Genomic DNA, 15,688 nt, shown 5'->3' with positions numbered 1-15,688 from the left:
CTCTCTCTCTGACCCTCCCCTGCTCACGCTGTCTCTCTCTCTCTCTCTCTCTCTCCTAGAAATAAGTAAAAATATTTAAAAATAAATAAATAAATAAATAAATATTTTTTAAAAAAGAAAAATACACTGGAAATTATGTCCATTCCTGGTTTCTTGTTAATATTAAATACACATGTGTCTACTCAATACTGATCATTACTACCTTAATTCTTAAGTTTACAGTATATGATAAATACATGTATTACATGCAAACTTTTTTTTTTTGAGAGAGAAAGAGTATGAGTAGGGGAGGGGGGCCAAGTTGGGGAGAAAGAGAGAAAATCTTAGGCAAGCTCCATGCTCAGTGTGGAGCCAAACATAGGTCTCGATCCCACAACCTTGGGATCATGACCTGAGCCAAAATCCAAAACCCAATGCTCAACCAACTGGGCTGCCCAGGCACACCTAACATGCAAACTTTTAAAACAAAGATCATGAAAGTAATTTTGAAAACACTGTAGGAAATGTAGTCATTTCAGAAAAAGCAAAATATAATAGCAGAAAGATTACGATAGGGTACCTGGGGGGCTTAAGATTCTCTCTCCCTCTGCCCCTCCCTGTGCTCTGTCTCCCTGTGCGCATACCCTCTCTCTAAAAAGACAGAAAATAAAGAAGATTATGCAAGTGAATTACAGAAGGAATGGTATATACATGGAGAGGACTGCATTATTTTAATTTCATAAACAGAAAAATAATCAACACTAGAAAACAACATTTCAATTAGACACAGTTAAAAAGTATTAAGCATCACTTAGGATTTCTTTCACTCGTTCATTCATCAAATATTTGAATGCCTATTCCATATCAAACATTATTCTTTGAGCTGAATTAGAAAAGTAAGAAAAAAGACTCTGCCCTCATGAAGCTTAAGATGCATAAAATATAGGGGTGCCTGAATGACTCAGTGCAAGCCAGATGCAAGGCTCAAACCCACTACCTTGGGATCATGACCTGAGTCAAAATCAAGAGTCAGTTAAACAACTGAGCCACCCAGGTGCCCATTTCTAGAATTTTAACATTACCAACACTACTACTATGAACATCTGTCTACAGGACTTGTTCATATTTCACTTTAAAATGTCTTTTACATAATTATTAATATAGAAACACCAGCTTTCATCAGGTTAGTATTTGCCTAGTGAATCTTTTTCAGTCCTTTCAACATTCTGAGGTTATAACATTTTAGATTAAGTCTCTTGTAAACAGCACTTCACATAGGTTTCTTTTAACCAATCCATCAACTGTGGGTATTAGAGAGTTTTTTTTTTTTAAATCCATTTTACATCTTTGGGATTACTAATATATTCCTATTTATTTTTACCATTTATTATGTGCCTTGTTCTGCTTTAATTGCCTACCTCTTTTATGTATTAATTTAGATAAATAAAAAAAGGCAAGGCATTGCTACTATGTGGAAATTATATAACTCTATTTCTAATTTCTAGTGATTACTCTAGAAATTTAAATGATCATATTTGATAAAATGAAGTCGAGAGCCAATCATATCTTTATTCTCTTCAAGAACAACACTAAGAGTGTATTAGCACTGTAATTACAAACAACTCTTTCTTGACTTTTATGTCATTGTTACCAGGATTTTAATTTGATTCTTCAAACCTTCATACATTAGTTTCATTAAGTAAATGTTTATTTAGATTTATCCATAAGTGTGCCACTTTGATAGCCATTCCATCCTGCATCACCTACTTCCTTTAGAGATCATTTGCCTTCTAAGATCTATCATTAAGCAGCTCCTTTTGCAAGAGTCTGTTGTTTAAAAATTCAAGTTTTGTTTTCCCTGGAAATACCTTTATTTTGTCCTCATCCTGGAAAGGCAAATTCAATTCTAGATCGAAACTACTATTTTTATCAGCCTTGTAAAGATAATATTCCACTGTCTTCTGGTTTCTATTACTATAGCTGAAAAATCAATTGTCATGCCCAGATCTTGGTTTCTACTACTACTCCAATAAAAGGAACCAGGACTCCTTGGAGAAATGGCTGATTCTAAGACAGTGCAGCGGCGTATACCAGATGATCTGAATGTATCTGGTAGTGCCAGAAAGTAGGTGGCAAAACAAAAACATGGCGGTTATCTCTGAGCCAATCTCCAGCTGTGCACCAGATTTTCTCTCCTTTCCCTTTTGCCTCAAGGCTGTGGGGTCTTCAGAGTTTGGGAGATGCTTCTGAAACAAATATCTGCTCTACTTCCTGTTCTTAAAGAATTGCATTTTGTCATTTCAGGCTTCTTACTGTTTCCATTATATTAATACAAGTGGAAAAGAATTGGAAAAAAACACTGGAAAATAATTTTTTTAAACTTTTACCCAGAAGTTATGTGTTCTGTACTAAAAAGGGTTTCTACCATATGGCCAGAATCAAAAGTCTGTTTGATTCTGCTTCTGAACAAGTTACAATTGAATTTGTTACATCAATAATTCAGCTCATCAATTTTTTTCTTCCTGTTTCTTCTATACCACACATGAATTTTTAAAGAGCCCCAGGCCGCTATAAGACTTAAAGACAATTATACATATGAATACTATATTTACCATAAGTATTCTACTTTGTCAGACCACCTGCAATTAAATTAGTAATTAACAATAAAATGAAAATTTTTTAATTCTCCTAGTAATGAAAATAAGAGTATACTCCCAAATAATTTGGAGTCAAAGAAACTTAAGAACCATAATGAAAAATTTTAAACCACTAGTATTTTTAAAACACAGTAACAAGAAAATAAACTTGAAAAAATGGGCAAGCACTGAATAGACACTTTATGAAAGAAGACAAACAGATGACCGATAAACAAACAAAAAGATGTTCAATATCCTTAGCCATTAGGGAGATGCAAAGTAAAACCACAATGAGATATTCACCAGTACCTATAAGAATGGCAAAAAAAAAAATCAAAAACAACCCAAACAATGCTGATGAGGATGCAGAGCAACTAGAACGTTTAGACATTATTCACAAAAAATACAAAATGGTACTGCCACTCTGGCAAAGAAGTTCGCCAGTTTCTCATTAAATTAAATGTACACTTACTGTAGAACTTAGCAAATCCACTCCTACGTATTTACCCAAGTGACATGAAACTACTTCAAAGTTTATAATGGCTTTATTAATAATCACCACGAACTGAAAACCCAAATGTCCCTAAATTTGAGAACAAGTATGGTACAGTCATTTAATAGGGCACTACTCATCCATAAACAGAATGAATTATTGATACATGTAACAATATCGATACATCGCAAATGCATTATGTATGATACATAAGTGAAAGAAACCAGACCCAAAAGGCTACATACAGTGTGATTCCATTTATATGAAATCTGGAAAAGGCAAAATTATAGGGACAGAAACAGATCAGTAAGTGCCAGGAGCTGGGTTTACATGAAAAGATTAACCACAAAGGCACAGAATTTTGGTGAGCAATGGGACTGCTCTTTATCTTGACTGTGGTGGTAATTACATGACAGTAACGTTTGCCAATAATAACAAAACTATATACTAGTTACGGGTTGAACTATCTCCTAAAGGTTCATATGTTGGAGTCTTAACACTAACCCTCAATACCTCAGCATGTGCATATTCAGAAATATGGTCTTGACAGATGCAACCAAGTTAAAATGAGATCATTAGGGAGAGTCCTAATCTAATATTACTGGTATCCTTTTTTTTTTTTAATTTTTTTTTTAATGTTTTATTTATTTCTAGGAGAGAGAGAGAGAGAGACAGCGTGAGCAGGGGAGAGTCAGAGAGAGAGAGGGAGTCCCAGAATGAAACAGGCTCCAGGCTCTGAGCTGGCAGTCAGCACAGAGCCCGACGCAGGCCTCGAACCCACGAACCGCGAGATCATGACCCAAGCGAAAGTCAGACGCTTAACCAACTAAGCCACCCAGGCGCCCCTAATATTACTGGTATCCTTAAAAAAAGGAGGGGTGTCTGGGAGGCTCAGTTGGTTAAGCATCTGATTTCAGCTCAGGTCATGATCTTGCATTTCATGAGCTTGAGCCCCACATCAGGCTCTAATGAAGCCTGTTTGGGATTCTCTCTCTCTTCCTCTCTCCCTGTCCCTCCCCTACTCGTACTTCTCTCTCAAAATAAATAAACTTAAAAAAAAATAAGTAAGTATGTAAGGGAAATTTGGAGACAAACACACACATGTCCAGGGAGATCATCAAGTAAGGAATCTGGGATGGTGTTTCTACATGCCAAGGAACAAGAAAGATTGCCAGCAATCCAAAGCTAGGCAAAAACATAGTACAGATTTTTCTCCAAGAGCACTCAGAAGGAACCAACAATGTCAACACCTTGACTTTGGACTTCTAGCCTCTAGAACTGTGTGATAGACGAATTTCTGTTCTCTAAGCCACTCAGTTTGTGGTACTTTGTTATGGCAGCCCTAGGAAACTAATGCAATACTAAAAATGGTGAATTGTATAATATATAAATTGTACCTTCATAAAAAAAAATGGAAAGAGCTTTCTAAACTTGGAGACAAATGAAAATATATTCAATAGTATTAGAATATTGGGAGTATGAATAAACTATAAGAAGCAATCAAATCTATCTAATTCTATGTATTGCTATGGCTGCAGATCACCTGAGTATAATATTATTTAAACAATAAAATCAATATTTTTGACAAAAAAGCACTTAAAATTTAATGACAATGAAATTAAACTTAAAAACTTATAGGATATAGGTAACACAGTTCTTGGAAGAAAATCTTAAATCATAAATGGTTACTGATGAGAGACCATAAGGCAAGCTGAGGGCCAAGCACAAGCTAGCACAACCCCTCACCACCCCCAGGGTGGGATATATATGATATTCCTCAGGCACTCCTGGCTGCCCAAGAACTAAGGAATGGACAGAAAACAAATGGTTAAAGTGATAGTCTCCATCAGTTTACAAATATGTCATCAATAGCCTAATCAGGAACTCCCTACTATGGTAATGATAATGCTTTGCTAGGAGGAAAAACAACTTTAGCTTGACAATAGCTGACTAGTTCCAGTAATCTGTAAATCCTCTTTAGCATATGGAAATCCCTTTAAGAAACTTCCTCTTGATTTTAGCTCTCCCAAAACTCCACAATATATAAGCAGTCACTCTGCACAATCCCAGTGCAGCTCTTCCTGCCAATGTGTCCTGTCTCAATGCTTTTAAAAAATCAACTTCTGGCACCAAGGATAGCTTCAAGAATTTTTTCTTGGCCATTGGCTCCTGACCCCACAAACCCCACCATCACCACAAACTTCATCAGTTACCTTAAAAACGATATTGAGACTGTAAGGCCACAAGTCTAAACGTTTAAACCAAACTGACTCCAGACAGGCTTTAAGCTTCCTCTCTAAACTAGAAGGCCTGAGTTTCAGCTTCCCCGAAACTATCATATAGTTACACACTGCCCAAGGCAGGAGTAACCACCCTTGCAACACCCAATCAGGAAAGGCCAGCGACCACCCTCCACATTGTTAAGAGATAGAAACTATAGATAGGACCCTGTTACCTAATGTTAAAGTTAACCCGTTAGTCACCGAGTAAGACCCTAGGCTCGCTCTGTGATTGGTTAAATTTAAAGGTACTCTAAACGTTGTAATTGGATCCCGCCAAAAGTAACGAATACTCTAGACAATGTGTATGGTCAAATCCACTGTCAATGATGTTGTATAATTATGATTGGATCACTGTTCCCATGTCACAACTTCTGTAACTCCCCCGTCACAAACCCCATAAAAACCCTACTCTGCCCTTGTTCAGGGCTCTCAGCACGGATCCACTGCGCTGGTGAAGTCTGTGAGCCCGAGCTTCAGCCCGTAATAAAGCCCTTTGCTTTTGCATATGTGACTCGGACTCCTTGGTGGTCTTGGGATTTTGGGAAGATTGCGATCTGGGCATAACAAGACTTCCAGTTTCAGACACTACATGTAAAGAGCTTGTAAGTTGCCACTTCCATACTTAAAGCAATAAAAACGCTGAACAAACTGAAAACCATCAACTTTTCTTTGATCTATTGTAGACATAAAGTAGGAGGGCAAACCATCAACCCAAAATCTATAGAGATAGGAAAATCCAGAGAGTTACAACCAAGATCTGCTTACCTGAAGCAGAAACTTCTAGACACTGGAAGAAACACTTAAATGGTAACTTTAGTGAACTGGTAGAGGCTGAGTATGCTCTAGCAAGAGACTGAGAAATTCCTGGAGGCCACAGTTTAAGGGGAGCTCCCATACTATCAAGAGTTTTATTTCTAGAAATCGCATCAGCTTTTTACTGTGAAGTCAAGAAAGATCCTCTTGCAGCTCAGGCAGAGGAAGTGGAAATATAAACATTATGAAAAAGTCCAGAGCATTCTCTATAATAAAGGCCTACTCACTTTATCAGAGCCTTATCCCACCTGGAAGAAGGAAGAAGGATGGTTTGCTGACTCCAGACCCCTCTAGTCTTCCTATCACGCCCAAGTGATTATAGGGTGGTGGAGGGGAGACACTAACATACACACTGAAAGTCATGGCCCAGGGACAGAGGCCCACCATAAAACTGAGACTGAATTGTAAGATTATAGATGGTTTCCAGTCCCCAATACTTTACCACCACACCTACAGGGCTCTACTAGAATAACAGCAGGTTATAGGTGAATTATAAGACACACATTCTTTCGAAGGAGGAGTTCTTAGGGAAACCCAAAGATGAGAGAAGAAACAAGAAAACTAGAGAAATTTGAAGACTCTGGCACTTATAGCTACAACAAACATTAAGCAAAGCCCAACTCCTAGCTAGTTTCATATAAAAGCTCACATTAAAGTCCTATTTAGTTCAGTTACCATTGCCTAATACATTACATCTGGGTTTCAACAAAAAAATTACAAAGCATGGTAAAAGAAAATCACAGTATATACAAAGAAAACAAACATCAGAACCAGACTTAGATATGACAGATTCTGTAATTATCAGACAGGGAGACTAAAATAACTATGACTGATATGTTAAGAAATTTAATAAAAATCTAATAAAACATAGACAACATGAAAAAACAGATGGGTAGTGATGGGTAATGCAGACAGAGAGACTGAAAGTATAAGAAAGAATTAAAAGTAGATGCCAGAGGTAAAAAAACAATAACAGAGTCTATACTACTCAAAGCAATCTACACAGTCCCTATCAAAATAACACCAGCATTCTTCATAGAGCTAGAACAAACAATTCTAAAATTTGTATGGAACCAGAAAAGACTCTGAATAGCCAAACGTTGAAAAACAAAATGAAAGCGGGAGGCATCACAATCTCGGACTTCAACGTATTACAAAACTGTAATCATCAAGATAGTATGATACTGTCACAAAAACAGACACATAGATCAAAAGAACAGAATAGAAAAGCCAGAAATGGACCCACAAATGTACTGGCAACTAATCTTAGACAAAGCAGGGAAGAGTGTCCAATGGAAAAAAGGCAGTATCTTCAGAAAATGGTGTTTTGAAAACAATCTACATATTCAATGCAATCCCTATCAAAATAACACCAGCATTCTTCACAAGCTAGAACAAACGATCCTAAAATTTGTATGGAACCAAGAAAGACCCCGGATAGCCAAAGCAATCTTAGAAAAAGAAAACCAAAGCTAGAGGCATCACAATCCCGGACTTCAAGCCATATTACAAAGCTGTAATCATCAAGACAGTATGGTACTGGCACAAAAACAGACACTCAGATCAGCAGAACAGAATAGAACAGAACAGAACAGAAATAGGCCCACAAATGTATGGCCCACTAATCTTTGACAATGTAGGAAAGCATATCCAATGGAATAAAGACAGTCTCTTAAGCAAATGGTACTGGGAAAACTGAACAGTGACATGCAGAAAAATGAACCTGGAGCAGTTTCTTAACACCATACACAAAAATAAACTCAAAATGGATGAAAGACTTAAATGTAAGATAGAAAACTATCAAAATCCTAGAGGAGAAAACAGGCAACCTCTTTGACCTCAGCAGTAGCAACTTGTTAACTGACATGTCTCCAGAGGCAAAGGAAACAAAAGCAAAAATGAACTACTGGTGGGTGCCTGGGTGGCTCAGTTGGTTAAGCATCCGACTTTGGGTCATGATCTCACGGTTTGTGGATTCGAGCCCCACACCAGGCTCTGTGTTGACAGCTCAGAGCCTGGAGCCTGCTTCAGATTCTGTGTCTCCCTCTCTCTCAGACCCTCCCCTGCTCATGCTGTCTCTCTCTCACAAATAAATAAAACATTAAAAAAATTTTAAAAAATGAACTACTAGGACTTCATAAAGATAAAAAGCTTCTGCACAGTGATGGAAACAATCAACAAAACTAAAAGGCAACCAATAGAATGCGAGAAGATATTTGCAAATGACATATCTGATAAAGGGTTACTATTCAAACTCTATAAAGAACATATCATTCTTCAACACCCAAGAAACAATCCTCACATCACAAAACCACCTCACATCTGTCGGAATGGCTAAAATTAACAATTCAGGAAACAACAGATGTTGGCAAGGATGATGAAAAAAAAGAATACTTTTGCACTGTTGGTGGGAATGCAAACTGGTGCAGCCACTCTGAAGAACATATGGAGATTTTTCAAAAAATTAAAAATACAGCTACTCTATAAANTGAACTACTGGTGGGTGCCTGGGTGGCTCAGTTGGTTAAGCATCCGACTTTGGGTCATGATCTCACGGTTTGTGGATTCGAGCCCCACACCAGGCTCTGTGTTGACAGCTCAGAGCCTGGAGCCTGCTTCAGATTCTGTGTCTCCCTCTCTCTCAGACCCTCCCCTGCTCATGCTGTCTCTCTCTCACAAATAAATAAAACATTAAAAAAATTTTAAAAAATGAACTACTAGGACTTCATAAAGATAAAAAGCTTCTGCACAGTGATGGAAACAATCAACAAAACTAAAAGGCAACCAATAGAATGCGAGAAGATATTTGCAAATGACATATCTGATAAAGGGTTACTATCCAAACTCTATAAAGAACATATCATTCTTCAACACCCAAGAAACAATCCTCACATCACAAAACCACCTCACATCTGTCGGAATGGCTAAAATTAACAATTCAGGAAACAACAGATGTTGGCAAGGATGATGAAAAAAAAGAATACTTTTGCACTGTTGGTGGGAATGCAAACTGGTGCAGCCACTCTGAAGAACATATGGAGATTTTTCAAAAAATTAAAAATACAGCTACTCTATAAACCAGCAATTGCACTATTAGGTAATTATCCAAAGGATACAAAAATGCTGATTTGAAGGGGCACATGTTCCCCAATGTTTATAGCAACACTATCAACAATACCCAAATTATGGAAACAGCCCAATGTCCATTAACTGATGAATGGATAAAGATGTTACACACACACATACACACACACAATGTAATTATTACTTGGTGATCAAAAAGAATGAAATCTTACCATTTGCAACAACATAGATGGAACTAGAGAATATTATGTTAAGGGAAATAAGTCAGCCAGAGAAAGACAAATATCATATGATTTCACTCATATGTAGAATTTAAGAAAAACAACAAACGAACATAGATGAACATAGGGGAAGGGAAGGAAAAATAAGATAAAAACAGAGAGGGAGGCAAATCATGAAAAGACTCTTTTTTTAAAAAATATTTTTTTAATGTTTTGTTTTTTTAATTTATTTCTAGGAGAGAGAGAGAGAGAGACAGCATGAGCAGGGGAGGGTCAGAGAGAGAGGGAGTGACAGACTCCGAAACAGGCTACAGGCTCTGAGCTGGCAGTCAGCACAGAGCCTGACGCGGGGCTCGAACCCACTAACTACGAGATCATGACCTAAGCGAAAGTCGGACACTTAACCGACTAAGCCACCCAGGTGCCCCGGAAAGACTCTTAAATATAGAGAATAAACAGGTGTTGGGTAGGGGGATGGACTAAACGGGTGATGGGCATTAAGGACAGCACCTGCTGGGATGAGCACTGAGTGTTAAATGTAAGTAATGAACCACTAAATTCTATTTCTGAAACCATTATTACACTATATGTTAACTAACTTGCATTTAAATAACATAAACATTTTTAAATAAGCAAAAATTAAAATTAAAAAAGGCAAAAAATAAATATTCTTAGAACCCAATTAAAAAAAATAGAAATTAAAAATGCCTCTGATGGGCCTGCTTATTATTATTATTAATGACATATACCAAATCATAGATCAGGAAGCTCAGAGAACATCAGATAGGATAAAAAATTTTAAATCTACACCTAGACATATCATATCAAATGGCAGAAAAGCAAAAACAAAAAAAAATCTTTTTTAAAGTTAAAAAAAATTTTTTTAATGTTTATTTACTTTGAGAGAGAGAGAGAGCAAGTCAGAGTGTAAGAGGGGAAGGGGCAGGGAGGGAAACACAGAATCCAAAGCAGGCTCTAGGCTCCAAGATGTCAGCAGAAAGCCTGACACGGGGCTTGAACCCATGGGCCATGAGATCATGACCTACCTGAGCCAAAGTCGGACGCTTAACCAACTGAGCCACCCAGGTCCCTCAAGAAAAAAATCTTTAATGAAGTCAGGGGGAAAACCTAGATAATACTTATAGGTGACTTTTCATGAGAAATCCTATAAAGCAAGAAGAGAGTACAGGGAACTATTTAAAATGTTGAAAGAAAAATGGGGCACCTAGCTGGCTCAGTGGACCATAAGGCTCTCGATCTCAAGGCCATGAGTTCAAGCCCCACTCTTGGGTACAGAGATTACTTACATAAACTTTACAAAGAAATTTTTTTAAATAATAAAATGTTGAAAGAAAAACACAACCAAACTAGAATTCTGTGCCCTATGAAATTATCCTTCAAAAGTAAAGGAGGAAAAAAAAGTGAAGGAGAAATGGACTTTCTCAGATAAACAAAAATTAAAACCAGTACACCTGCCTTGCAAGAAATATTAAAAGGAGTTCTTCAGAAAGAACTAATACAGTCAGAAACTTGGATCTACATGAAGGAAAAGCATCAAAGAAGGAATAAGGTAAAATAAAAACTTTATTCAGTTTCTTAATCTTAACTGATCTAACAGGTAACAGTTTGTTTAAAATAACAGCACTGTAACAATTATGGCTTATGTTTATGAATGAAATGAGTGATAAGATAAGGGACAAGAGAGAAGAATTAGAAATACTTAGGGTTTTGGTGGGGGGCTGTTCTAAGATTTTTTTTTTAATGTTTATTTACTTACTTTGAGAAAGACAGAGTGCTAGTGGAGGAAGGACACATACACACACAGAAAACTGAACAGGCTCCAGGCTCTGAGCAGTCAGCACAGGGCCCAACGCAGGGCTCAAACTCACGAACTGTGATTGTGACTTGAGCCAAAGTCGGAAACGCCACCCAGGCACCCCAAGATTTTATTTTTAAGTAATCTATACACCCAATGTGGGGCTTGACTCACAGCTCCGAGATCAAGAGTCCCATGCTCTACCTACTGAGCCAGCCAGGTGTCCCAGGAATACTTAGTTTTTATTAGGTAGTTTTAATACTCATGAAAAAGTATAGCATTATTTGAAAGTAGACTTTGATTGGCTGTCAATATATATTACAACCACTAAAATAAGTTAAAAAAGAAGTACCACTGATGTTAAGAGAGAAAACAGAGTCATAAAAATGATTAAAACCACAAAAGGCAGAAAAGAGTGTAAACAAAGGAACAAAGAAACAGGATGAAAACAGCAACAAATACAGTAGCTAGTAATCCAACTATAAAAATAATCATTTTAAACATCAACTGCCTAAATAAACCAATTAAAAAAGAGATCATCATGGGGCGCCTGGGTGGCTCAGTCCGTTAAGCATCCAACTTCAGCTCAGGTCATGATCTTGCAGTTCGTGGGTTCAAGCCTCGTGCTGACAGCTAGTTCAGAACCTGGAGCCTGCTTCAGATTCTGTGTCTCCTCTCTCTGACCTCCCGTGCTCACGCTCTCTCTCTCTCTCAGAAATAAATAAAAAACATTAAAAAAAATTTTTTTAATAAATAAAAAGTAGATCATCAGATTGGAAAAACCAAGACCCAACTATATAATGTCAATAAGAAATCCACTTTTTTTTTTATGTCNCCTGGAGCCTGTTTTAGATTCTGTGTCTCCCTCTCTCTCTGACCCTGCCCTGTTCATCCTGTTTTTCTCACTCTCTCTCTCTCTCAGAAATAAATAAAAACAGAACAAAAAAATTTTTGAAAAGAAAATAAATACAAAGATATATATAGGTTAAAAGTATAGAGATAGATACAATTTTATTTGTTAATTGTACCTCAATAAAGCTGGGGGGGAAAGTAAAGGGATGGAGAAAGATACATCATGCTAACACTCATCAGAAGAAAACTGGAATAATTTTATATTAATTGCAGACAGAGCAGACTTCAGGGCAAGGAAAGTTATCAGGGAGAAAGAAAGACATTACATAACGATAAAGGGGTCAATTCTCTAAGAAAATATAATGATCCCTAATGTGGATGGACATCATCAGCTATCAAAACTTGTAAGCTATAATAAATGAGATATTATTTATTATATAAATAATATATATAAATACTATATTATAGTGTGATATTGGCATATCAAGAGATAGACATAGATCAAATGATCCAAAGAGTTGAGTGTGCACATAAAAATGTCATACATGACAGGTACAAAGTTACTTTGGTGAGAAAAGATTAGAGTAATTCCATAAATGGTATTTAGAAGACCAATTATATATATATACATATGTATGTATATATATATATAGTAGGGGGAAAAAAAGGATCCCTACTTGATACTGTATCAGTCAGAATAAAGTAAGTTATGCTGAACCTTCCCCAAACCACCCCAAAGACATCAGTTGCTTAAAACAAAAATTGATTTCTTAGACACGTCCACTGCACGTCAGCAGGGTGCTTCTGCTCACTACAGTTACTCAGGGCAGATAGAGACTTCTACTCCTAGTTCATTAACTCATAAGAAGGCCAGGGAAATAATCCTATCCCATGCATAGAAGAGAAATCTTTACTAGGCAGCAGTAATGCCAAGGACTAGATGGCAAGTCTAGGAAATCCACTGCCCGTGGCAATCAAGAACCAAATGACAATAATCCCTTACATTTCTTGGCACATTTTTTATTTACAAATTCCACTGGATTATTTTTCATATCCTCTGAGTAGTATGTACTATTCTTGGCAGACTAATGCTCTAGGTAATGAAAAGCTCCAAAACATTTGCATTCTCTGGAAAACTCAGAGACCTAAATTACATCTCCTCCCAAGGGCATAGTTCTTACATCCTTGGGTACATAGTGCACGATCTCCACAGACTGACCACTTTCCCCTGATAGAGAACATGTATGTTCTGTTAAATGCTTTACATTTATTAACTAATACTCCTAATAACAACTCTGTGAGATTGGTACTATCATTATTTCTGTTTCAAATTAGCACAACTGACGTAAATAGAGGTTAAGTAATCTGTTCAACTGGAAATATGAAATCAAGCAGTCTGGCTTCAGTGCTCCTGTCCTTCAAGGCCCACTTCAAGTTCCATTGCTGGTTCTGCTCCTTTCTTGCTACAGCCTCATCGTTCCTAACCCAGCACATTCCTTGAGTTCTAGTTCTGAACTTACCAAAATCCACCCAAAAGGAAAAGCAGTCTGGCAGAGGAGCCACTTCCCTGAAGAATGAACTAAGCGGTGTCACCTCTGCCTTCCTATCCTCCCAACTCCATACCCCTCTATCTTAGAGAGTCTAACCTGATATTTTAGCCCCAAAAGGCTTCCTGGGTAGAAAAAGAAAGTCAACCCAGAAAAAAAAAATCAAAATTACTTTTGTAAGAAAGATGCCTTCTTGAAGCCTCCTTCAGTGCCCATGGGCTGCAGGAAGTTACAAAAAATATGGAGAATAGGAGAAAAGGAAGGGGTGAGGGATATGAGAATCAGGACTAGGAACAGGAATTAAGATCTATCGACGACTTGTGGTAGGTTCTATGGACTGAACTGTGTCCCCACACCCAATGTGTTATTTTGAAGCCCAAACTCCAGTGTGATGGTATTTGGGGACATGATCTTTGAGAGGTAATTAGGTTTAAATAAGGTCATGAGGGTGAGATCCTCATGGTGGGATCAGTGCTCTTATAAGAAGAGATGCCAAAGAGTTCTCTCTCTCTCTCTCTGCCATAGGAGGATACAGCAAGAAGGCAGTCTGTAAGTCTGTAATCAGAAAGATTCTTAGTACAATCTGACCACACTAGTATCCTGATCTCAGACTTTCAAGCTCCAGAACTGTGAGACAATAGATGCTTGTTGTTTAAGCCATCTGGTCTACAGTATTTTGTTATGACAGCAGGATTTGTATTTTTATTTACATTACCTCACTTAATTTCCCAATTAACTCTATTTGTTTTATAAATGTCTATTTGTTTTCAACTGTCCAATAACTACAAAGCCACTGTTTTTACACTGGCAATGCCTACTCCTACAGAAGACAAGGAGTCCACATCTTAGCTATGAACCCAACTCTGTCAGTAACTAAACATTTCCCTTGGATGAGTCCTTAATCTCTCTAACCTCATATTTACTCTTTTGACATTAAGTACCTAAGCAACATTCTCTCTAAACTGCTTTTGTTACACGGAGATTATTCAAAATGCACAAAAGGGGAGGAAATGCAGAGATTATTTAGAACACAAGAGGGTTCAGTCTTCCTGCTCCTAAAAAGATATCATTACACCATCTCTAACAAAAAAAGCAGAACAATGTCAAAATAACCTATTCTGACTCCATATCTCAGCAAAACACTTGGGAGAAAAAAGTTTCATGAGCCATTAGTGTATATACCGATATGGTCACTGGACTCAGCTGATCAGTAACTTAATAGAAGTTAGTGGAGAAACAGCAAATATTTAGAAGCTAAGATACCAGGATTCTTGGCTTTATAGAGATAAAGAATTCCAACCCTACTCATCCTTCTACAATTCTGAGCTTAACCTGGACTGGAGGGCAATGCTGGTTTCTACTCTAAATTAAAGCAAATTATAGCTGGCTCAAAAAGCAAAGATCCATTTAGTGTTATACAGAACAATTTAATTTTCTAGCCCAAACTGGATTTTAATAACTATAATGGCAAATACCACCTATTTTAGAAATCCGCAAAGAAAAGAAAGAAAAAGCCTCTAATTTTAACACAATGTTATCTAGGGCACCTTTTGCAAATACGCAAACAAGAGACACTGCAGGATATACAGCATCCCTGCTATACTGAGAAAACTTCAAAAGTATGTAAATGTAAGCCAAACCGCTTAGAAAATCTCCACATTAAAAAAAAGAAAAGTATCTGCCAATTAGGTAAAGAAGGTCACTAAAAGTGAACTCAATTACAATTTCCCGTTGAAAGTAACTGTTAACGTAGTTACGGCAGATTTTGCATGTCCTCATAACCTGCTGAAAAATTATTTTAAAATATTATTTCACACACCATTAACACAATGCCAGGGATTTCCTTCAAAAGAATCTGATAGAAAGGGAAGGGAAAAATGTAGGAATGGAAACAAGATAGATGGTGAATTGGTAACTATTAAAGCTAGTAAGGGGTAGATGGGAGTGCACTACCCTATTCTATTT

General features: G+C 37.2%; 1 protein-coding gene across 1 annotated transcript in view; it reads right to left on the bottom strand.

Annotated features, from left to right (window-relative positions):
* The window catches only part of ZFAND4 (zinc finger AN1-type containing 4), a 74,766-nt gene that overhangs the window by 50,279 nt on the left and 8,799 nt on the right, over positions 1 to 15,688 (bottom strand). The window lies entirely within an intron of this gene.

This window comes from Crocuta crocuta, unplaced genomic scaffold (assembly GCF_008692635.1).
Source record: "Crocuta crocuta isolate KB4526 unplaced genomic scaffold, BGI_CrCroc_1.0 scaffold28, whole genome shotgun sequence".
NCBI lineage: Eukaryota > Metazoa > Chordata > Mammalia > Carnivora > Hyaenidae > Crocuta > Crocuta crocuta.
The sequence above is the reverse complement of the archived record's forward strand: the minus strand, read 5'-3'. Positions and strand labels throughout refer to the sequence as shown.